Below are 24,168 nucleotides of genomic sequence, written 5' to 3' on the forward strand. Positions count from 1 at the left end.
TAACCCCTCCTAGGATCTTAAAGGGGCGGGTACGCTCCCCATTTCTCCCATATCGAACAGATGCAGAGGCATCAGAATACAGTTGGTGATTGAAGTCCATTAGGGGCTGGTCCATTCCCATCTCTAACATAATGCCCCAGAGCTTCGGGTGGGAAACGCAGTCAAACGCTGCGGTTAAATCCATAAAAGCTAAATATAGTTTCCCACCCTTGGCCCTCACATATTTATCCATGATAAGGGAGAGATTCAGGCAATGATCAACAGTGCCCTTCCCCTGTTGGAAACCATACTGGGTCTGCATTAAAAGATTTCCGTCTCGCGCCCAGGATTCAAGCCTAAACAGAAGAAGGCGACCCATTTAGCAGTTGTGTCAATAAAAGAGATGGGTCTGTAGTTTTTGGGATTACCCTTATCTCCCTTTTAAAAAATTTGAACAATTAGGCTCGCCTTCCACAATGGCGGGGTGCCCAATAGCGATATCTCGTTAAAACATTTGTCAGCAAGGGGACCCAAAGATATTGGTCCGTCTGGAAAAAGTCTATTGGTACCCCATACGGGCCGGGCGCTTTTCCTTTGCTACAGGCCTCTAGTCCACGATTTACCTCTAACAGGGTGAATACTAGATTTACTTGAGGATTAGGGCATACTGCGATGGGAGGACTGGGGTGAGAAGAGGTGAGGGAACAAATGCTTGAGCAGTGTGCCACCCAATCCTCTTCAATAATGTGTGAGTCTAAGACAGGGTCTCCTTGCGTCTTAAAGTAGGGAACATTAATTATGTCCCAAAACTCTTTGCTATTCCCTGATTCTGGGCCTCCTCCAAACTGGCCCAGATTTCCTCACCCCTTACCCTCCCCCTAGATTTTCTTACTGATTTATAGTCCCTACGTAAGGAGGTGATTAGTGTTGCATCCCCGGGTTGTGTCTTTAATGCTGTTACAAGGGCCTTTCTGGATTTTGGCAGGGGGAATCAAACAAACATTGGCCTTTTTTGGTCTAACAGGCTTCTACCGTGTTAATGCATTTTTTATATTATCCAATATATTTGTAAAGTCTAATAATGTTACACTGAAGGAGCCATTTAGATCCAGAAATGTCTCTATACTACCTAGCGAATTACTGACCGTTTGAGAAAGAATTTTAGCACTATCAATTTGGGCCCACTTTAATGAATATCCATTTCTCCGTGCAATTAAGGGTGGAGCTATTTCCTGCTGTCTAGGCAGTTCTCTAGGGGCAGAGCGGATCTCACAAGTTAAAATGGCATGATCACTAGAAGATGTAAATTGGACATCCGCGTGGGTACAGCTCTCATTGAGGTGATTTGAGATCAGAAAGAAGTCTATAGTTGTTTCATATTCGGAACGTCAGAAAGTTTTGGGTAGCGATTGAGTGGTGGAAGAATACTTATTCACAATCACCAAGTCCCTAGCCGAGAGTGTCCGATTCAGACTATTGCCGTAGGTGCTGTGAGAGAAGTGGTGTAACGGGTTACCCATGAGATCAGTCATACCACATACTTTCTCCAAGCTATGTTTACAGGGGTGGATATTGAAGTCACCGAGCCAGATTACATATATGGGTTCTTTGATCCTTTGTGTTTTTAAAATAGCATCCAGTTCCTTATTTACCTCATCTACAGCCGAGTGGATATTGGGCCCAAAATTGATCCCGGACCATCCTATATATCTACAGGCAGAGGAGGGAGATAAGCCGATGGCGTGTGGCGCAAGAGCTAACTCAGTCTTTGCGTTCCCTTTGATCTGCCCTTACAACAGGTCCAGGGCCCCTGGAGGTAGACCATTCCCATTGGCCAACTCCCCAGCGTTCTGCACTCACAATCCCTCCCACTGGGTAGATTTAATTGGCTGATCCAAGTTATGTCACAGCATCCTAATTTCCTAGGTGACTGAGGGGGGGCATGATCCCAGAACTTTCCCCCAGAATCATAACCTGCTATGGTTTCTATAGCCCACACCCCTTAGCCCCAGAAATGGTGCATTCCCTTTTTCATTAGGAATGTGTGTATCCTAACTTTGCTACAAAGAAGCCTTGTAATTTTGGGAAAAGACAGGAGGCTAAAATTATGCATTCACCTTTTATCACTACCTTTTGAGCAACAACTTCAAAAGCTCTAACGTAGAACACAACATAAGATCATAGTGAAATAGAACCATACCACTACTTATGAGGTCCATGCACTCCATTCTCTTTCTCTTTTGTTAACTGCTTCTGACCAGATAAAAGTATTGGGTTTTTCTTATTTATGATTATATGACTTCGTTTTTCACATGTACTCAATGTTCAGGTAAGAAGTGGATTTATTTAATAAGGATGAATTGTTATGTGACCAGAAATAATTTAATATTTTGAAATGTTAAAATAAGTCATTATGAGGAAAAAACAAGTTTTATTGAGCCTCTGTAGGTTTGCGAACTTAACATTTCATAAATTAGTTTCAGAAATATAACATTAAAATATTTTAAGAGTTACCATTTGGAGATTCAAATGTAACGCGCTTGAGAGTGTTTCCAACTTGGGTTTCAGTGCGCTCTATCTCGCACTTGTCCTCATGTATCAAAGTCACTTTTCCATTGTACGCCTATTGACATTGTTTAGATCAAGAGATCTGTTTCTGATGGAATTTGGGCACAACATTGAGACGTGCATAGACAATGCTTCGATTTTGATGGGAGATAGTAACCAAACTTACCCTGTTTGGTGCTCATGATGGAACAGTTACATTAAGAGCCACGGTGGGCGTGTGCTCATGACGGAACTGTTCGGTCCCCCCCATGGGCAGTCCATTCAACTCCCACAAATAGGGATGGCAGCAGAAGACCCTCGAAGTCGACCCCCGAGCCCCCTCGGCGATCCCATGATGTCAGTGCAACATTATTAGGAGCCTTAGGAAGAGCTGCAAGCCATTTGCTTCCGGGCGTCCAGAAAAAGAGGTAGAGTTTTCCTGCTCCAGGGTAGGAAAGTGCGGGGATTTATCTCTGCACAGAGGCATCAGGGGAGAGAGAAGAGTTTTTCCTCTCCCCTGATTTCTCTTTGCAGGGCATACCTGATGCACAATCGCGCATGGGGTCGCGATCGTGCAGCAGGAATGCCCCCACTAGGCACCAGGGATTTTTTTAATTTGTGTGCTCGAACAATCTCTTGGGCAAGGATCACCCCCCCCCCCCAATTTTTTTTATACTATCGAGCGTGTTCTCCCACCCCCGGGGGGGGGGGAGTGGATCAGACTAATTTCAAGGCCAACCAGCCCACCAGATGGCGGAGAGGGGAGCTGGGGGAGGGGGGGTAGAAAACCAACTTGAACCAGGGATTATTCTTTTTAGGAAATGGAAATGACCCCTTGGGAAAGGGTCGCCTCCTATGGGGGTGAATTCTGTTAGCTGTTTTCTGCCCCCCTGGGGACAGATGGGGCAGATTTTAAGGCCCAGCTGCCCCCGGGGTGGGGGGCAGAAAACACCACTAGCACCAAGGATTTAGAACATGGGGGTAATCTCTTGGGACAGGATCACCCCCATTTTTTTTCTGATACATCTAGCCGTTTTCTGCCCTCCCCAGGGGCAGATCGGCCCAATTTGAAGGCCCATTGGGAGGGTTAGAAAACTCACTCGCACCATTATTATGTATACATTTATGTTTCAGGGTGGCCCCTTGTGTAATGGTCACCCCTATTTCAGCTAATCATTTATTTTAAATACTTTTGCCCATTTTCTGCCCTCTCTGGGGGCAGATCAGCCCTATTTTGGGGCCTATCTGCCCCGGTGGGGGCAGACAGCACACTAGCACCAGGGATATGAATATATTTATGTTCAGAGGTGGCCCCTTGGGTAAGAATTGCCCCAGTGGCATGGGGCATCGATTAATATTAACATGAGGCCGTTTCTATCCCCTTTGGTGGCAGATTGGTCATTTGGGTAGTGACATAGCGTGTTATAATCTTAATTGTTATATTTCTTGTCATTTGCAATTGTAATGTATTAGTTCTCCTTTTTATTCTAGTTCAAGGCTTTCGATCTTTTGACTGATGTTCCAGGTTCTAGTTTCGTCACTGGTAGTTCTGCAGTTTGTGTCGTTGCAAGTGTTTGCTGAGGAATCGTTTTTAGTACTATTTACTCTAAATGAGCATCATTTCCGTGCATGAATGTGTTTTTGTAAACGGTGTAATAATAGCAGTATGTTTAGCTTTCATTTTATTGTGTATGAAAATCTTTTTGTATTTGTGCTAGATGTGTATTTTGTTGTCTTGCAAGTCATTTGTTTTGTTCTTTCTTTCTAGTGAGTGAGATATCGTAGGTTTTTGCTGTATCTCTGCAAAGCAGGTGCTGGTGAGTCTAGCTGTCTATGGCAAGTGAGTTGTAAAGTTTTTTGAGTATGTAGATCTTTGTGAAAACGCCACACTTTCTTTATTACCTATTTTGCACAGTGTGGATTGTTGTTGACTAGTTTCTGAAGTCTCCTTTCTTGGTAAGGATTATGGCTAGCCGCAGGACAAATGCTTAGCAGGTTGTTGGTGTGCTTTCTGAGTTTTATTCTGACCAGGCTTCAGAGAAGACTGACTCTGCATCTGAGGCAGAGAAGGCAGTGGAAGATTCTGGCACTGAATTTTCTGCCTGAGAGGAATCATCGGATGATGAAGACACTATCAGGGCAGATGAAGTGTCTGTTTTAGAGGAGGACATTGATGTGCTGATAGTGCAGCAAGAGGCATCTGGCTTTACTGGTGTTCCAGCGTGTAGAGTGGATACTGAAAACTTTTTGCCTATACATTTTTTTCAGTTGTTAATGGATAATGTATTTTTGGAGGAGATTGTAGAGCAGACTAATGTGTGAGAAAAATGTGGTGTGTCCACATTGGGTTTTGGGCAGTTTCTGGTCACGGGCACCAGGCTTACCCACACAAGTGGGGTACCATTTTTATCAGGAGACTTTGGGAAATGCTGGGTGGGTGGAAGTTTGTAGCTTCCTGCAGATTCCAGAATTGTCTGTTTTTTTAAAATTATTTTCAACATTTCTTATTTTCAACTGTTAGTTTCTATTTAAAAAAACCCTGAAGGATCTACACAAACGACCCCTTGCGGAAGTCATAATTCTGTTAAGTCTTCAGAAATATATAGTTTTCCAGGATCCATTATTGCTTTCACACCCATTAGTACCACTAACTGTAAGAAGTTTGAAAGCACAAAAAATAGGAACAAGCATTTGCAATGCAACAGGTCTCGCATTAGGAAAGTTTGAGATATTGGTATTGTAAATGAATTTTTTTTATTTATGTGTTGGTTTTGAAAATAGCTAAATTAATAGCTTTGTCATTTGCAATGCCAATAGTTTCAACTTTCGCAAATGTGACACCTAGCGCATTTGTAATGCAATATGTGTTGTATTTACGTGACTTAGATGTATTGATATTACAAATAACAATTTAGTGGCTCAACTGACATTCCATTAGTCCTCTTTTTACTTCCAGTCAGATCCAGCTCAAACCCCCGTCAAATCAACTAGTCTAATGCGCATGTGTGATCTTTCCGCGCCAAATTCGCTCATCTAGCTTTAGGTACACCTCGGGGCTTACCTGCATTGCGCGGGATTTAAGGTAGTACTGTCATTTATCAAAATTAAAAGAAAAATAGGGACAATGATTGGTCAGAAAACTATTCACTCTTTCTTTGGCCCGGCTACTAAGAAAAGAAGTTCGTCAGAAGCCAACGAGAAAAAGGAAAATACTGTGCCGGGAGAGGTAGGGGACAGTGCTTTTGGGTAGAAGGTTTAGAAGGCCGGTTGGGTGGTCTCTGCAACGGAGTTCATAGGAGTGTAGACTGCTGTTGGAATATATTGGGATTGGGTTGGAATGCATTGTATATGCTTAACAGAATTAGTGTGACTTACAACCGTCTGCCTTGTTCTTTTGTGAGAAGTTGTTCCTCTTCTCTACATCTTAATGTGTATCTCATACCAAGACAAGGAAAGAATAGGAGGTATCTTTTTTATTTCCGCAATCATGCGTGACTGTTACTGTTTTGGGGAGAGCAGTAGCACTTAAAAACATTTTTCTCATAGCTGCCAAGGTTTCAGATTGCTAAGTGTGACACTTTCATAATTTCTGTGTTCTAACGAGTGACATTTCAATGTCTGAGTGACACTTTCTCGCGAGCAAAATGAAGCAATGACATAGGGTGACCAGAATTTTCGGGCAAAAAAAGTGACATTTACCAAAAATAGAAGTACTTCAATTTTACTTCAATATAGTGTACAGAAGTCTCATTTTCTGTGTATCGTTCATGTAAAACAGAAAACGAGACTCAATGCAAGGCACCGACCCGCAATCAGATGATCGCGCTGCAGTTTAAAAGCGAACACTCGGCTGGCACCGAGTCTCAGTGGCACTGTCACTTACTTGCGAAGCTTGCCGCAGCAATTCAATGGCCAGCCGCCCCGCCTGTCACGTCAGACTCCTGGCCGCTAAAACAATCACTCCCTTAGCACGGTGCGCCTCCCACGGCATCAGGCACAGCAGCAGGCCACTGTTGCAATTTGAGTGCAACATAAAAGTATTACACTGAAACTGCGCTTTCAATATCTTATAAGATATCTGCTGTGGAGAACAGCACTACATAAGCTATTTATTTATTTAATTTGTATAGCGCGTTATAACCACCGGGGTCTCTAAGCGCTGGTGTGCTCTCTCTACTGGTGTCCCTTCTGTCACTGTGTCGTTTCTGTCTTTGGTGTCCCTGTCCCAGCTCTTTTACAACTTCCCTTTCAAGCACACCCTGCAGATTGGACTCAAGTGTGCCATGGTCGAGGGTGCCAGGTGCTACTTAGCAGATCTCACACTGTCTGATGCGGTCTGTGCATGTCCGTTAAGAACGGACATTGTGAGATCTGCTAAGTAGCTGTAGCACCTGACCCATGGCACACGTGAGTCCAATCTGCAGAGTTTGCTGGAAAGTGACCGTGCTAAAGGATGAGCAGGCACACCAAAAGACAGATGAACTACATTTAGTGGCATAAGGTACACCCGACTACAGAACACACAAATAACTTGCAAGCTACATCTACGTTCCTGCAGCAGGTGTTTAAACCACCGACCTCTTTAATTCAAGTGGCTGTGGTTTATGGGCAAAGGAATCATGCAGGTGGATGCTGACATTTCTGGCTCTTGTATTCCCTTGCTTTGCCTCGAGACTACTTTCCAAAAAATGCCATTGTTTCGATATAGTATTGATTGCGACTAATGATCCAGAAGAGCTTGGGTTATGAAATGTACCTCACAAACAGGGAAAACGCATTTCTTGCGAAACCTGCCACACAACTGTTGTAGAGGTAAAGCAAGCAATGCAACGTATACAGAAGTAGAAAGCACGGATTGCAACTCCAGAACAAGTAGTGCAAAGAAAGGAGGCAATGGAAGGCCCTGTGGCATACAATATAATCGTCGGGAAACAAATAGAGTGAAGAACGTGCAACCTACGAGGACAAGCCTCGTAGAGGCGCACTGAGCGGATCTCCGGACAAACACCAACAGCACCAAAGGGGGGGAAGGACATGGCCGAGTACTGATATGGCCTAAGGATGGCGCTATACAACGCTAATAGAAATAGCGCCAAGGGAGGAAAGTAAGTGGGCTGTAGACCGGCTGAACATCACTTTGGAGGTATAAAATGTAAGAGAACTGGCGCCAAGTGAGGAACGATGCGCTGGAATTCTCTTTGGTGGTTGACAACACAGACCGAAATTGAGAGCGCTGTGCAGGGAAAACAGACCCGGCAGACGTATCATTAACGTGGTTAGGAGCACACCAGGCTCCATTCTTGCACGCCGGAGTAGTTCGGGAACGTAATTACTGTTTTCGGCATCTACTTTGTTGTCTGTACAAATCTCAAAGGCTGGTTGGTTTTGGAGCGCTGTGTAAACGTCAATAGGCATTTCCCAAGCCCTGGATCATCGGCATTCGCAGGCCACGCACGGCGAACAAGAGCTGTGGACGCAGAAAGCAACGCCGTGAAAGCGGCTGCCACCGCCAGCGGAGGGAGAGAGAGCCTGCAAGAAAGACGCCCCCTCCGCCCAGCACTTCACATGAACAGCAATTAATACGGCTCCACCACTTAGGCAGGCTTCATGCCCATAAAGGAGAAAAGGAGCCGGCAGATTACGCAAAACTAGACACTGTTTATTTAAATCCAGCACTAAAAATAAATAGAAAAAATAAGAAATCACCGCCGCAGCCCTGCTCCGTGAAAACCAGAAGTCAGGCACTTTTGGCTGAGACGGGGGCGGGGCCTGCAATCCGGCAGGAAGTCCCGCCCGCCGCCGCCGCCGAGGAAGAAATGAAGCTGGCCGACTGATGGCCTCTCCGCAGCCCGGGGCTCCCAGGTGCTGGAGGGAGCCCCGGAAGTGAAGTCCCGCCCCCTGGTGCCGCGACGAGACTGCCGCAGAGAGGAGCCCGATCCCCAGCAACAACCCGGTGAGTGCCCACGGAACACGCCGAAAGAGCCCGGTAAGTAGTGGTGGAGGGAGGGGGTGGGGGGGGGGGGGTGTACGCGAATGTGTCTGTGCGTGTGTCTGTGTGTGTGCGCGTGGGTCTGCGTGTGTGTATGCAGTGTATGTGTGCCTGTGTATGGCTGTGTATGTGCGCATGCGTGAGTGTGTTTGCGCAAGGGAATGAGGCACGAGAGGGGCACGGCGCCGTGCGCGCTCACGAGGTCAAAACTGAGCAAATCTGCGCTCGTGCACCCTCTCGTGTCCACATTCCCAAAAACGGGTGACAATAGTTGTCGAAGCACTGCAATCAATGCTTACGCATTGAATGCAGGTCGTGCTTCGACCTAAAAATAGGCCATATTCCAGTAAAATGCCGTAACCGTGTAGAAAATGTTGGTTTTGTGACAAAAGTCTGCCTGTTCCTGGATGATGGTGATTTTAGCACCACAAACCCTTTGTTGTTAACTTTTGCAGGGTCAAACCAGAAGCTTCGTCCTGCAGCACTTTCCCCCCCCCCAATTTTTCTGGAAAAAAACAAAAATTTGCTGTATTTTGGGCAATTTCTTGGTCCCTTCTAGTGAAATCGACAAACCCTGGGTGCCCTTAGAATCCACAAGATGTTGTAAAAAATAGGACGCAGATTTGGCGAAGGAACCTTAGGTGGCCAAAAAGTTACAGGTGCCTATGCCCAAATAGCCATAAAAAGGCTTAGTACGTGTGGGGGGGCTAGCAGCAAAGGGGTTAAAAGAAGATAAGAGAAAGGGAAAAGTAGTAGAAGAAGAGGAATTTTGGTCATTATCGGAGCAGAAAGAAAGATTAAATAGATGGCCAGGAGGGAAATGTTTAAAGAAAACATAGAAATGAGAAAGACATTTCGGACGGGGGGGTGGGGGGCGGAGTTTCAAACGACTCATATTCAGGTGTCCCAAGTGGCAGAAATACCCTGCAAATAGGAAGGGCTATCAGCCTATTCAGATAGAGCACGGTTTAGATGCTGACATACATGAATATATCCTGGATCTAGGACATGACCATGAGTTGGATGAATTTTCAAATACTAAGAATTCAAATAAAATATTAAACAAGCATTTGCAATGCAATAGGTCTCGCATTTGCGAGAGATTAAGCTATTGGGATAGTAAATGACAATGCCTTTCATTTATCTATTTCGATAATTAACAAATAAATAAAAGGCATGGACATTTACCGTGCCAATAGCTCAAACAATATGAGTTTGATGGTGTGCGGCGGGATCACCCTGCCAAACCCGCATGAGAACCACCCGACAAATAATTACTTTTTTTCTTCATTGGCGGGCGATCCTTTAAAACAGGCATAGCAATGGGAACGTCAAAGGAAGTTCTGCCATGGCATAGAATCGAAAGTCCATGCCATGCTGGAACTTATGTGCATGCTCACAATGCTCAGAGTAGGGCACATGTTGTGCCCCCGTGTGCAGTCACAAGACGTGAGGCAAAACCTTTCTTTCAGCTCCGCCACTATTTTCATGGAGAAAAGACCTCCATGAAATCAGTGGCTGAGATGAAATTCGTAATATGCTTGGCGGGACCGCAGTGGTCCCGCCAAGCATATAGATGCCTCTTGACCACCGTGTAACCACCATGGAACAGCGGTTGCCCTGCAGTCAGCGGTCCCACGCAGGCACAACAACCAGGGTTGTAATGTGGCAGTCGCAAGGCCGCCACCTGTGCGCCTCCACGATTCTGGAGGTACTCGGACTGCCAAACTCGTAATTGGGCCCGAAGAGTCATGTACCGGCGCCCAAGGGGCTGCAAATAAGCCCCACGGTGTGATGAGATGGCGCATCCATGCCCAGCGCTAAGACTAATAGGGAAATACTGTTGAGTTGGATGAAAAGATTGTGATGAAGCAAAGCTTCGCATTTGCGACTTGCTTTAGTCATGAACCTCGCTCATGTGTAATCAATTAATAATTTGTACGTCTTACTAACCTTTATTTCATGTTTGAACGAGGTAGATGAAGCTTGCACATGTGTATTTCTAATACGATTAATTTGAGTCTATAAAATGGCCGCTGCTTTGAAATAGCTTCTGCGCATGCGTCAGTCACACTCACGTGTCCTGACGTGTTTGCAGGCTTGGAGGGAAAAGATGCGCATGCGTAATACATAGCTTTGGTAATAACGTGGTACTGCTCGTGCAGTTGCTCTTGTGCCTGTGTATATGTAGCTAACATTTAGACTGCATAGTATATTTTTATAGTGATAAGTTGAAAGTACAAAACCAATGATGTGTTTTCATATCGTTATTTCTATGTATTAATTTGTTCTCGCTTACTTTTCATGTACCGCGGGAAATGGGGGTCTGACTGAGCCGAAAGCCATCTTGGAGGTCCTTTCTGCGCAGGACCGTCCGTCTGGGGAAATGTCAACCTTGGCTGGTGGAACTCAGCCCGCTGGCAGGGATGGGCAAGATGCTCCTGAGAAACTGACCTGCGAACCCAGCAGGACGGAGTCATGTGTCCCTATTCTGAAACAATGTTATAATGTCATTGTATTTCCCTGGACTTTCTCATGAGAACCCCAATCTCGCTAGGCGGTACCCAGAGATGCAAAGTAGGCATCCAAATAGTGTGTTCTGATTGGTGTGTTACCCAAATCCTATCTTAGGACCAATCCAAATTGAGGGATTCTGACACTTTGCAACATTTGGGGGTGGTACACCATCCCAAACTGTATATCTACCCTGGGTTCACCTAGGGAAATTGTCCGACTTGTCTGGTTTAGCTGACCTGTCACTGACCCAACGCACTCAATAGGTGACTGAAGATACAGAGAGCTGCGGAGCACTCTGTCCGAAATTGACCATAGACTAAGGTTTTACTGAACCTTAAAGTGCTGGCGGAGCACTTTGCTGGGAGTTCGCTGACCCAATCGGGGTCTTGATCGATAGCTGCAGAGAGGGTGGAGCGCAGGCGTTGCTTCCGAACTGCGGGTGCTGGTCCTGTCCTGAGGGTCCTGTCCTGAGGTCCTGTCCTGATTCCTAATCTGAGGGTTTCCTGTCCTGTCCTGGGTGTCCATTCTGCACCTGCTGTCCACTGAGGGGTATCCTTCCTTGAGGGTTTCCTGTCCTTAACTGACCCGTGGCCAGGGTTTGGTTTCCACACCAGTCTAGGTAAATATTGCTCTGAAATCTTTAAAACTTGCACCTTTCTATTTTTCTGTCTTTTGCTTCAATAAATCATATATCACATGAAAAAATGCCACCCCACCTTACTTTTGAACTCTTACTGATAAGCAACACCTAAATCTTAGTTAGACATGTGCGGTATATTTATTTACCTCTTTTTTAAATGTTTTTGGAAGACAATCTTTAGTCATATGTCAGAGTAAAAAACACAACATATATAATATATATACACAACAATTCGACAATTAAACAAAAGAAAAGAAACCACTACTACATAAACAGTGCAAGTTACTATATACAATCACTATACACAACAACACATATAATTCTGTTACCACTCGTTCCAAGGGGCAAGTGACAATCCATTGCCTAAATAGCCATAAATGAAATAGAATTGAATGGAACAATAGTGGAGAAACACAGTTAGAAGGAGATATCAAGCCTCATTATTTCTGGGATTCAATAATTATTAATAAAGGATTTTTAAACTCCTTCTTTGCCGACGCGTTTCGAACTCCATACAGCTGTTATGGGTTCTCTTCAGGGCCTTGTCACTTCTATCTGTATGTGTGTAAGAAAAAAGAGCACTCTTGTTTTTCGCAAAACCCAACCCCAGAGATAGGAACATCCCAACTGGCTACAGTGAAGGTAATATGGACCTTTAAGAAGGCACAAGCGGAATGTTAATACGAGGCTATAGAAATAGACACTAAAAGAGTGCTCTTTTTTCTTACACACATACAGATAGAAGTGACAAGGCCCTGAAGAGAACCCATAACAGCTGTATGGAGTTCGAAACGCGTCGGCAAAGAAGGAGTTTAAAAATCCTTTATTAATAATTATTGAATCCCAGAAATAATGAGGCTTGATATCTCCTTCTAACTGTGTTTCTCCACTATTGTTCCATTCAATTCTATTTCATTTATGGCTATTTAGGCAATGGATTGTCACTTGCCCCTTGGAACGAGTGGTAACAGAATTATATGTGTTGTTGTGTATAGTGATTGTATATAGTAACTTGCACTGTTTATGTAGTAGTGGTTTCTTTTCTTTTGTTTAATTGTCGAATTGTTGTGTATATATATTATATATGTTGTGTTTTTTACTCTGACATATGACTAAAGATTGTCTTCCAAAAACATTTAAAAAAGAGGTAAATAAATATACCGCACATGTCTAACTAAGATTTAGGTGTTGCTTATCAGTAAGAGTTCAAAAGTAAGGTGGGGTGGCATTTTTTCATGTGATATATGATTTATATGGTCCAGCCAGCCCCACAGTTCTATGGGCCTAACTCCTTTACATTTAAAAGTTAAGGGCGGGTGAACACTCGCGAGAGTAGATAACGGGGATTATAAATCGTGCCCCTAAACCACTGATAACAAGAAACGCGGAGGGACCCTTGGGTCCGTCCGAGGGAATGTCGGAGAAAGATACACTGTCCTTTTCTGAATCACACATTCAGAATTTAATAGCCTCATCCGCCTTTGGTAATATAACATTGAGCTCCTCCGCTCAACAACAGAACGAGTCGGATAAACTTATAAGACTTAAGAAAAAACAGATCCGCACGGAACTTCATGGACATTTTCTCCTGAAACACCTAAGGGGTGGAACCATCCCATGGGGCCTTCAGGTCAAAAATGTCCCTGTAATATTTACGGAGGACAGTGAATATAAAAAGGGTTTCAGTTGTATCAATACCAAGTGTAGCCGGGACCTAATGGTCCACACCATTGAGACAGCGCAGAGACTGTGTGCCAAGGAACTAGAGGAAATTGAGGTTCTCACAAAGAGCCTCCAGGAAAGCCCAGCGGTTACCGATGCAAAAACACTGCTTGAAAAAATTGAGAAAGACATCCAAACATTTAAAGACATAACCATCAATTCCAAATCTGCTCAATACGAGAGGGACTCAAAGGCGTTCACATTAGAAAAGGCCTACCCATTCCTCAAGGAGGATTATTACACCCAGACGGAGTCACGTGGAGCCCTATATAACTTTCAGGGACGATCGAAAAATAGATTTAAAACCTTCTCTGATACATCCTCTTCCTCAAATTCATCAGGGGCAGAGGACAGAGGGAATAATCCAAACAAGAAGGGGCCTTTTTTAGAGAAGGGCCAACAGCCAAAACCTCGGTTCAAACCCCAATGGGAAATGCGCACCCGCAGAAATTTTTACAAGTCATAGAACCAACACCATCCTCAGTAGTAAACCTTTCTTCAAAGGTACTCACCAGAGATGAGGAATCTGTCCTCAATCTGGGCTTGAAATTTGTCCCCAGCCAGAACACGGATTTCACCAGACTTAAGCTGGATACGATTGCTTTTTGCAGGAAAATCCGCTTAAGGGCATTCTTTGCAAATCAACCGCCTGTCACCAATACAGAAGTAACAGGCCTGAGGAACAAGTCCACCTTTATCCCCTATCATAATATTCCTAAGCAAGTTGTGGCATTTGAACAGATCATGCTTTCGTCTATTAACAAACTGGAGAAAGGTAAGAAATATGTAAAACAGAACATCACGAGAGGCCAACGTATTGCCATTAAAAATTTGAAAGACGACCCTACAGTCGTTATCAAACCTGCAGATAAGGGTGGAGCGGTGGTGATTTGGTCCAAAGATAAATATCTCAAAGAAGGGGCAACGCAGGTGACGAACACTGAATGGTACAGGGAACTCCCTGATGACCCCGGCCGGGCGATTCAAGGACAAATCAGTGAGATCATAAAAAGTGGTGTAGATGGTGGTTTTGTGGGGCAAAAAGAAAGTGAATTCTTGATAAAGAAATACCCAAGAACGCCCATACTATATTTTCTACCCAAGATTCACAAGAATCCGGAGGAACCCCCGGGACGACCAATTGTCTCGGGGTGCGAGTCTTGTTTGGAATCCCTTTCAAAATATATAGACTTCTTTTTGAAGCCCTTTGTCAGTGGTGTCCAATCATATTTGAAAGACACCACCGACTTTCTCCTAAAAATTGAGGGAACACAATTTGATCCAAGCACGGATCTGATGGTGACAATGGACGTTACGTCATTGTACACCCAAATTCCTCAAGATGAGGCATTGGAGGTTCTCGAACTCTATCTTGAAAAGAGAGTCAGGCCGCACCAAGTCCCTACCTCGTTCATTTTACAATTGGCCGAAATAACATTAAAAAAGAACTATTTCCGGTTTAATGATAAGTTTTACATGCAGATTAAGGGTACGGCCATGGGCTGTCCCTATGCGCCGGAGATGGCCATACTGTATATGGCGGAGTACGAAAATAGATTCATTTACTCCAATAACCCGTACAGTAGACATATCAAGCAATGGGTAAGGTACATCGACGACGTGTGGCTCCTGTGGCAGGGGAGCCACTCCGAGTTGATGGACTTTCACCTATGGATCAACGAGAGGCACCGAGATATTAAGTTCTCATTGGAGTCCAGTAATGATAGAATGACATTCTTAGACATCGAAATAAAATGCGTTGATGGGCATTTGGTGTCTTCTCTATTTCGGAAGAAAACGGATAAAAACACGATCTTGCACCACCGTAGCGCACATCCCAGAAGTCTGAAGGATAATTTGCCCTATGGGCAGCTTCTGCGGATACGAAGAAACTGTTCTGAAATGCCCGAGTACGAGAAACATGCAACTAGATTTTGTGAGGAAATGAAGAGTCGTGGGTACCCCAAGAAACTATTAAGTCACTCCAAGAAAAGGGCACATTACACACCGAGGGAGTGCTTACTTGAAAGAAAAACGAAACAAGACATGGACAGGTTGGTCTGTGTCACGACCTTTGGACCAGACACCCATAAAATACGGCAAATGGTCCTTAAAAATTGGCACCTGTTAGAGGAACTGGACTGCTCATTTCCGCGACCTTTGTTCGCTTATAAAAAAAACAGGAGCATTGGCCAATGTGTAATAAGAGCTGACGTTTTAACACCCAAACCAAAGAGCGATTTACTCTCGAAATGGGGGCTCAAACCAATAGAGGGGCACCACAAGTGTGGAAACTGTATATCATGTGACTCCACAATTGAAGGATCAGGGTTTGAGCATAGGGGAGTGAAATGCAAAAGCACTGGTTTTTCGAACTGCAGGACACGTAATGTGGTTTATGCAGTAGTGTGCGCCTGCCAAAAAATATACATTGGGAAAACGACGCAGCAGGTGAACAGTCGAATCACCCAACACAGGTCCAGGATTAAGAAAAAGGTCATAAGCGCTCCTATGGTCCAACACTTCATTGATTCAAACCATAGTGAAACGGATTTCAAATGGACCGTGTTATGTACTGTGGTGCAACCAAGCAACAAGTGTCCCATTGACATTGAGGATACACTCCTCAGGAAAGAGGCGTACCTCATCTTGAAATTTAATAGTACTCAAAAGGGGTTGAATGCCCTGTCAGAGGTGACAAGACTGTAAGAAGAAGAGGCTCTATCAAAGTGTTTCTTCATGTCCTAAACACAAAAAACTACAAATCCCAGAAGGCAAAGTATCATGTGACCGTTTAAAACAATCTGACACACCAGCCGTCGCCCTCCACAGTTACTGGAGGACTGACGAGCGAAGGTTGCTGCCAAACAGGGTAAGTTGGGACGGGGGCGCAGAGACGCTTTCACCGCCTGACTCGCATGCAGGACAACTAAAACCCGCTTTTGTTTAACTCTTCCCCGAACAGCGCCCAGAGTCAGAGCGCGAGATTAAGATCACGAGCGAGGGGGACAGAATTGCTACCGGAGGCATTAGACAGACTGACGAGCAAAGGTTGCTGCCAAACAGGGTAAGTTGGGACGGGGGCGCAGAGACGCTTTCACCGCCTGACTCACATGTAGGACAACTAAAACCCGCTTTTGTTTAACTCTTCCCCGAACAGCGCCCGGAGTCAGAGCGCGAGATTAAGATCACGAGCGAGGGGGACAGAATTGCTATCGGAGGCATTACACAGACTCAAGTGCGCTGTGCGCACGGTGACATACATCTCCAGCGAGGCGGAAATTGAAACCGTCCCCGAAGCAAGCGGGGTGCGCCATAAGGTACTTACTTGAGAAAGGGATAAGGGATAACGATTAGGAGTGACCACTCCACCCATGTCCCCTAGTGTTAACTGGATCTTGCGTCCTCCGTAGGTCTAAACAACCCCGCACCATAGGGAGACGCCCCTGCCCGGACCCCAAAACGATATTGAAGGTATGTCTTGCAGTGTTATTGTTGAAAGTAACTGTGGGCTGACTAGTGGGAGCTGAGACTAAATGGGATCTTTACATGTCCCCTAGATTGCAGCTCGCAAAACCCAACCCCAGAGATAGGAACATCCCAACTGGCTACAGTGAAGGTAATATGGACCTTTAAGAAGGCACAAGCGGAATGTTAATACGAGGCTATAGAAATAGACACTAAAAGAGTGCTCTTTTTTCTTACACACATACAGATAGAAGTGACAAGGCCCTGAAGAGAACCCATAACAGCTGTATGGAGTTCGAAACGCGTCGGCAAAGAAGGAGTTTAAAAATCCTTTATTAATAATTATTGAATCCCAGAAATAATGAGGCTTGATATCTCCTTCTAACTGTGTTTCTCCACTATTGTTCCATTCAATTCTATTTCATTTATGGCTATTTAGGCAATGGATTGTCACTTGCCCCTTGGAACGAGTGGTAACAGAATTATATGTGTTGTTGTGTATAGTGATTGTATATAGTAACTTGCACTGTTTATGTAGTAGTGGTTTCTTTTCTTTTGTTTAATTGTCGAATTGTTGTGTATATATATTATATATGTTGTGTTTTTTACTCTGACATATGACTAAAGATTGTCTTCCAAAAACATTTAAAAAAGAGGTAAATAAATATACCGCACATGTCTAACTAAGATTTAGGTGTTGCTTATCAGTAAGAGTTCAAAAGTAAGGTGGGGTGGCATTTTTTCATGTGATATATGATTTATATGGTCCAGCCAGCCCCACAGTTCTATGGGCCTAACTCCTTTACATTTAAAAAAAAAAAAATGTTGCTTCAATAAAGACACACCTTTGCACATGTTAATTTTTCCATGCTTTTGCCGCAACCCATTGAAACGTAAAGTCATTGCATATTTTCATAACTTGTTCCCATGTTACCCGGCTTGTTAGAAATCGTATTTTGCATTGCAGTTTGTCATTTTCTGATATGGTCTAGAACGTCCTTACTTAAACTGTCCAAAGAACTTTTGCCCTAAATGCATAGCTTTTCCTACTGCATCCCATATTTGCATTTCAATGATTACCCTGACTTTATTTCTCTATAGTTATGTACTTTTTATTATCTTGATTATTGATTGTCTTATTCTTGTAAATCTAATGCTTACTGAGAACGAACTTTAGATAAAGACTTTAAAACTTCCAGTTGTCCGTGGTCATTTTACAAAAGTATTGAATGTCATTTTGAGTTGTATTTTGCTGCCTTTCCTTTTACAGCTAGCTCCCTGATCCATTGTGGTCATAGGTACCCGTGTCGGTGGATGGTAAGTCGGGTACACTGAGGAATAACAGTAGGGAATTCACACAAATTGGTAGCAGCCCGTGAAGTCACCCGGTCAATATATATGGTGAATTGAAATATATGGGCCCGAAGCCGGAAGCGGCGAAATTATTGGTTGGGTGACCTCGCGCGCTCTATCAGTTTTTCTGGTAGCAGAGGTATGGTTAGGGACTAGTTAAAGGTTAGGCAGGATTAGTTAGACTAGTCAAGTCGGTAGCTGCTAGTATATTAATGCTGCTATAAGAGCGGCCGTTCCGAGGGACCTGATCATTCTCTTGAGAATACGCTGCTTTGAAATTTATGAATTGTTTGGAAATTGTTATTCTTGTTCTTATATTGTTATATGTATTAATCCATGCGTTTGTAAAACGTTTTGTTCAGTGTTGTCAGAACTCCCCGGGGAATTGAATGGCAAAGTGGTGAATAGAATCCATTTGCCTTGAGGTCACAGGCTCAAGGAAAGTTAGGTGCAGGTTAGGTACAACCAGGAAGCACTAACTAGAGTTTTTTCTGAATACGTGTGTGAATAAATGTTAGTAACGAGGTTCATTGGCAAAATTCCAATAGTGGCGTAACCTAGTAAGGGTCACATCGGAAGAGAAGCAGGTTCATCGGAGCTTGGGTGAAAGCAAAAGGGTCCGCTGGGAAACCTTAGACTCGGATATATCCCGGAAAAGTGGATGGGTCTAGAGGAGTAACAGGTTCACCGATGCTAGAGTGAAGGGTAGGCGGAAGAGATCTACCCGCAGCGCGTGAAAAGTAAATGGAAGTAGTTTACTTGCAGTAAAATAACTCTTTCTCTGTCTAGACACTTGAGCACTGTGGCGAATTTGTATTCGTTGTAAAATAACCAAGCACTAGCACTTTAGAAAGAAAGAAAGTTTCCGTTACCTTGTGAAGGGAGGGAGTCAGTCGCGAAGCGTCTCTGACGTCACTCCGTGCCGCGCTGGGATTGGTAGAAACAGCGGGCGGGTAGCGGGGCTGGAATTGTGAAGGAGGGGTGAACGCCGAAGCGTGAGAACTGTCGAAAATATTTGAACGCGTGCACCCCATTGGTCGCACGGAATTGCAAGACGCGTTCTGATTGGAGGTAACTTTGTAAACAAAGTTAAGCGTAGAAATCGTATGTGGCACTCGTATTGTCCAGAGACTAGACCCGATCCAAGAAACCAAGGGTTTGAAAGGGATCAGTGGAAAGCCAATAGATACGATATTATGTACGGAACTAAGAGAAAAATGTCCCTTGTAAATAAGGTGAAGAATTACTTCAAAACGGACAAACCGATTAAATCCAGAGAGGGCATTATTGTTCCACCACCCAATACTCCCGCCTCTTTCATGATGTTTGATCGAGGGTACAATACCTGTGTGTGGTTGGAAAATTGGGTAAAGTACACAAAAGATGACGGAATATTGGCTTTTCCGTTAGACGGTACCTTCAATGGTAGGATTTTATTTAATTTGAGAACCCGAATGAATGAATTGCATCCCAGACCGAGACTAACGCAGTATGAGGCATTAGAGGAATGGGAGATTGAGGCTTTCGAAAGAGAGAAACCCCGAATGGACAAAGGTCTGACCAAGTGGTACCCAAGGCTGAAACAAGAGACCAGGGATAAAAAGATGAAACAGTGGAGACAGAGCATGATTGTTGAGGGTCTGTTTCCCATGATGCCAGCATGTAACCCTTCTGCTGGAGAGAAAAAGACAGAAAAGTGTAAGCATTGGGGGGCTCTTGGGGAGTCAGACGATGAATTATTAGATGACATTTTTACGCGAAGCCCGCCCCCTTATAATGAGGGAGCCCGACCTTCCAGTGCAGGAGAAAATCCCCAGCGTCCATCTATTAAGGAGGAGGACAGATCCCTAAGTAGGGGGGGAGGTTGTCAGATACCGCCCTATTTTGAGAATCCCGGACCCGCGGAGGTAAGAGATATATATCCTAGAGTGCCCGTGAGCCCAGAGGAAAAATATTCCCGCGAGAGAGTCTTTTTCCCCAGACCTCTTTATGAAAACGAAGAAAAACCATCAAGTTCAGGAATGCCCTTTTTACAGCCTCCATATGAGGAAGAGCGCAGGTCATTTGGCACGGGAACTTTGTTCCCAAAACCAAATTATGGTGGAGGACCAAGTGAAACGCATCCTACTGCCCCGAGCTTTACCCCTCACCTGACCCCACAGATAATACCTGACAGAACTTTAGGAAGGGTACTAGATGAAAGGGAGCAAGAGGCCCTAGCTAAACAGAGAACAGAAATAATTCAGAAAATCTCCCAGTTAAATACCAGTCCTGAGGCTTTGACTATCCCGGTAACAATTGGACCAGTGGTTCCGTTATATGGGAATAATCAGGGAAGTCCAAACCCTCCAGTTATTACCCCAATCATGGCACCACCAAGACAGGAACCAATAATAGTAGATGACCAGTCCAGTGAGTGCGAGTCTGAAGTTGTGTTCTTGGACCTGCCAAACAAACAGACCGGGAAGGGAGTGCAGAAGAGGCATAATCCTTTTAATGCGAAAGAAATTAAATTAGAATCAACGTCAGGTACTAGGAGTGTCTCTCTGGTAACTCCGGAAGAAATTGAAAATTGGAGTCGTGAATTAGAAAAACAGACTCCGCAAACGAAACCTTTAGAACTCTACAAACTGAGGATAGAAATAGAGGAATTAATGGCAGGAAATGTGGGATTAGACAGATTAAATACCTACTCTGAAGAAGAGTTGCTGTTTATGTGTAAAAGCCTTACCAGAAGTACCAGAGTGCTCCACGAAAAGCTGACAGACACTGCAGCTAGTATGGGGGTAGATATTTCAAGGTCCAAGCCCTTGCAAAAACCTTACAGAGCTGATTTCTCAGACAAGGATATAGAGAACCTGAATGTGTCAGGGAAAAAGTTGCAGATTAAAGAGTTGCTAGCATTTCTGCAAAAGTGGGGAGATGTGAAAAAATGGAAAAACAGGTGGGCACGAAAGAAAGATGAGGCTCGATCCAGACAAGCGACCCCTGAGTTCGCTTTGAGAGAAGTAGACAAACCTGAGCAGTTATGTCCCATGCGTGAAGTACCAGGTGGGAGGTATGTGCACGTTCCATGGTCCAGACAGGATATTGTGTCCTTTACTAACGATTTCCCGAAATTGCGCGAAAAGCCAGTTGACTGGTACCGGCAGGTGGAAAGGTTCGTAAAGGTGCAAAAATGCCTGTGGAAAGACCTGGATGGATTTTTCGATATTGTGGTCCCGGTAGATCTATGGACCGAGTGTAAAATAGCCATAGCCTGGCCTAGTGAGGAGTACCCGAGGGACTCTAACACAGGGGAACCGTCGATTGAAGTGATGAAAAAATATGAACTAGTAATTCAGCATTTGAAAAATAAGGTGCCCGCAAAGGAAACTGATTGGACCAGGATAGATAGAACCACGCAGGAAAGAGACGAGACAGTGCACTCCTATTATGAAAGGCTGTTGCAGGTGTTTAAAACATACAGTGGTATAGATAACATCGAGATGAAGGATATGACGCATTTTATTTACAGGTTTGTAAATGGTTTAAGGCCCGAGATTTGTCAGTGGATAAAAGATAACAAAATTTGTTGGCAATCCAAAAAGATAGACGAGGTCCTACGGTATGCAAAATACTGTGAGGACGAGATGGCAGAAAAGAAAAAGGCTCTCAAAGAGAAGGTTATGTGGACTCAAGTGAAGCTCGCAGAACAACAAGAAAAACAATTGAGTAACATGGCCAAAAACACTCAGAACCAAGGTCCTGGGGGTGGGGGAGGAGGTAAGCCCCGGCCCAAAATGAGCAGAGAAGAGGCTATGAAGAAATGTCCCTGTCACCAGTGCGGAGAAATTGGACACTGGCGAAACGAGTGTCCTTATTTGCCAGATGATAACCCCAAAACACCTGATTTAACTCCACAGACGCAGAAAGAAAGACCAAGAAAGACTCAACCACAGGTAAAAACGATTCAGGTGCCCCGAGCTCCAAAGCAAGTATATAAGGGAAAATCCACAGAGGGTGATGAGGTAGAAGTCTGGGAAAGCAATGAGAACAGAAATGCAGCAACTTTGCAGTATTTGTTAAACGATACCTTCCTTTGTGATGACCAGTACTGACGGGGCCTGAGAGGGGAGGACGAGGAGTGCGTACTTGGCGCCTCCTTGCCGGTGGACCAGTCCGGACCATACATTGAAGGAAAGGTTGACGGAAATGATGTCACTTTTCTGTTGGACACTGGCGCTACCCGTTCTACTGTGAGAACAGTGGACGTTCCAAACCTACCCCTCTCGGGAGAAGCCATCCAAGTAGTGGGTGTATCTAATCAATTGATTAGTACTCCTGTTACCAAACCCATGGAGATCTCAATTGGAAACTTTAAAGAAATGCATAGATTTGTCGTTTGTGACACCAGTCCAGTGAACTTACTGGGACGTGATTTGTTGTGCAAAATGAACTGTACCATCTTTTGCACACCAAAGGGAGTTGAAATTCAGACCCCAGATGAAGATGGCATCTATAAATTAATGTTAATCAGACCTGACTCAGAGATTAAACGAATGACTATGCAGGATTTGCCCAAAGAACTCCAAGAAGCAGTGAAGCCAGAGGTATGGGACTTTACTGGGAAAGATGTAGGGTTAATGAAAAACGTGGACCCCATACAGATAGCAATCAAGGACAATGCAGTATACCCCAATACTAAACCCTACAGAATGAATGCAGAAGTGAGAGCAGGTGTTACCCTGGAAATACAGAAATTGCTAGAAGGAAACATCATACAGGAAGTAATGAGTAGCCCATGTAACTCACCGATTATGGGCATCAAGAAGCCTAGTGGCAAGTACAGAGTAGTGCAGGACCTAAGAAAGGTAAACAAGATAGTGGTTCCCTGCTGCCCTATTGTCCCGAACCCAGCAGTGATTCTGTATCAGATTCCCTGGGATGCTGAGTGGTTCACTGTGATAGACCTATGTCATGCATTCTTTTCCATTCCCTTGCATCCAGACAGCAAATTTCTTTTCTCATTTGCCTTCAATGGTCACGTGTATGTCTGGAACAGGGTCCCCCAAGGGTACTCAGAGAGCCCCTCTATCTTTAATCAGATCTTGAAAAAATGTTTGGAAACTTTGGTCTTACCTGGAAACTCTGTCCTAGTGCAATACATTGACGACCTCTTGGTGGCGTCTAAAAGTCATAGGGATTGTGTGATTGACACCATTGCCCTACTGAATCACCTGAGTGAGAAGGGACATAAAGTGGCCCCTGAGAAATTACAGTTCTGTGCAAATTCAGTGAAATATCTGGGGCACCAGATAGAGAAAGGTGTCAGGAAAGTAACATCAGAAAGGGTGAGAATAATTCAAAAGATGCAGTTACCCCGTACTCAGAAAGAGATCAGAATGTTCCTGGGAGTGATAGGATACTGCAGGCAATGGATTCTGGGATTTGCAGTCCTAGCTAGGCCCTTGATAAAAATGACCAAGAGAGGAACACCGGAAATTGTACAATGGGATGATGAAAGCTTAACAGCCTTCACGAAACTACGGGATTGTCTGTGTACAGCCCCTGCGTTGGGAATGCCAGACTATACCAAGGAATTTGCCCTGTTCTGCGACACTCGCGATAACTGTGCATTGTCAGTCCTGACACAAGAACATGGCACGACCAGAAGGCCTGTGGCATATTTCTCTGCCACCCTGGATCCAGTGGCTGCTGGATTACCAGGATGTCTGAAAGCAGTAGCTGCTACCTGCACAAGTTTAGAGCAGAGTGAGTCCATTGTCATGGGACATCCTGTAACTGTGTATGTTCCACATGGAGTGGTAATTTTACTGACCAGAACGAAAACTCAGTACCTCACCCCTAGTCGGCTGACTAAATACGAGAGGATTCTTGTGGGTGCTGCAAATGTAAACATTGTCAGGTGCAGTATTCTGAACCCCACCACTTTGCTCCCCGACCCAATGGA

The sequence above is a fragment of the Lissotriton helveticus genome, chromosome 4_1 (genome assembly GCF_964261635.1).
Source record: "Lissotriton helveticus chromosome 4_1, aLisHel1.1, whole genome shotgun sequence".
Taxonomy (NCBI): domain Eukaryota; kingdom Metazoa; phylum Chordata; class Amphibia; order Caudata; family Salamandridae; genus Lissotriton; species Lissotriton helveticus.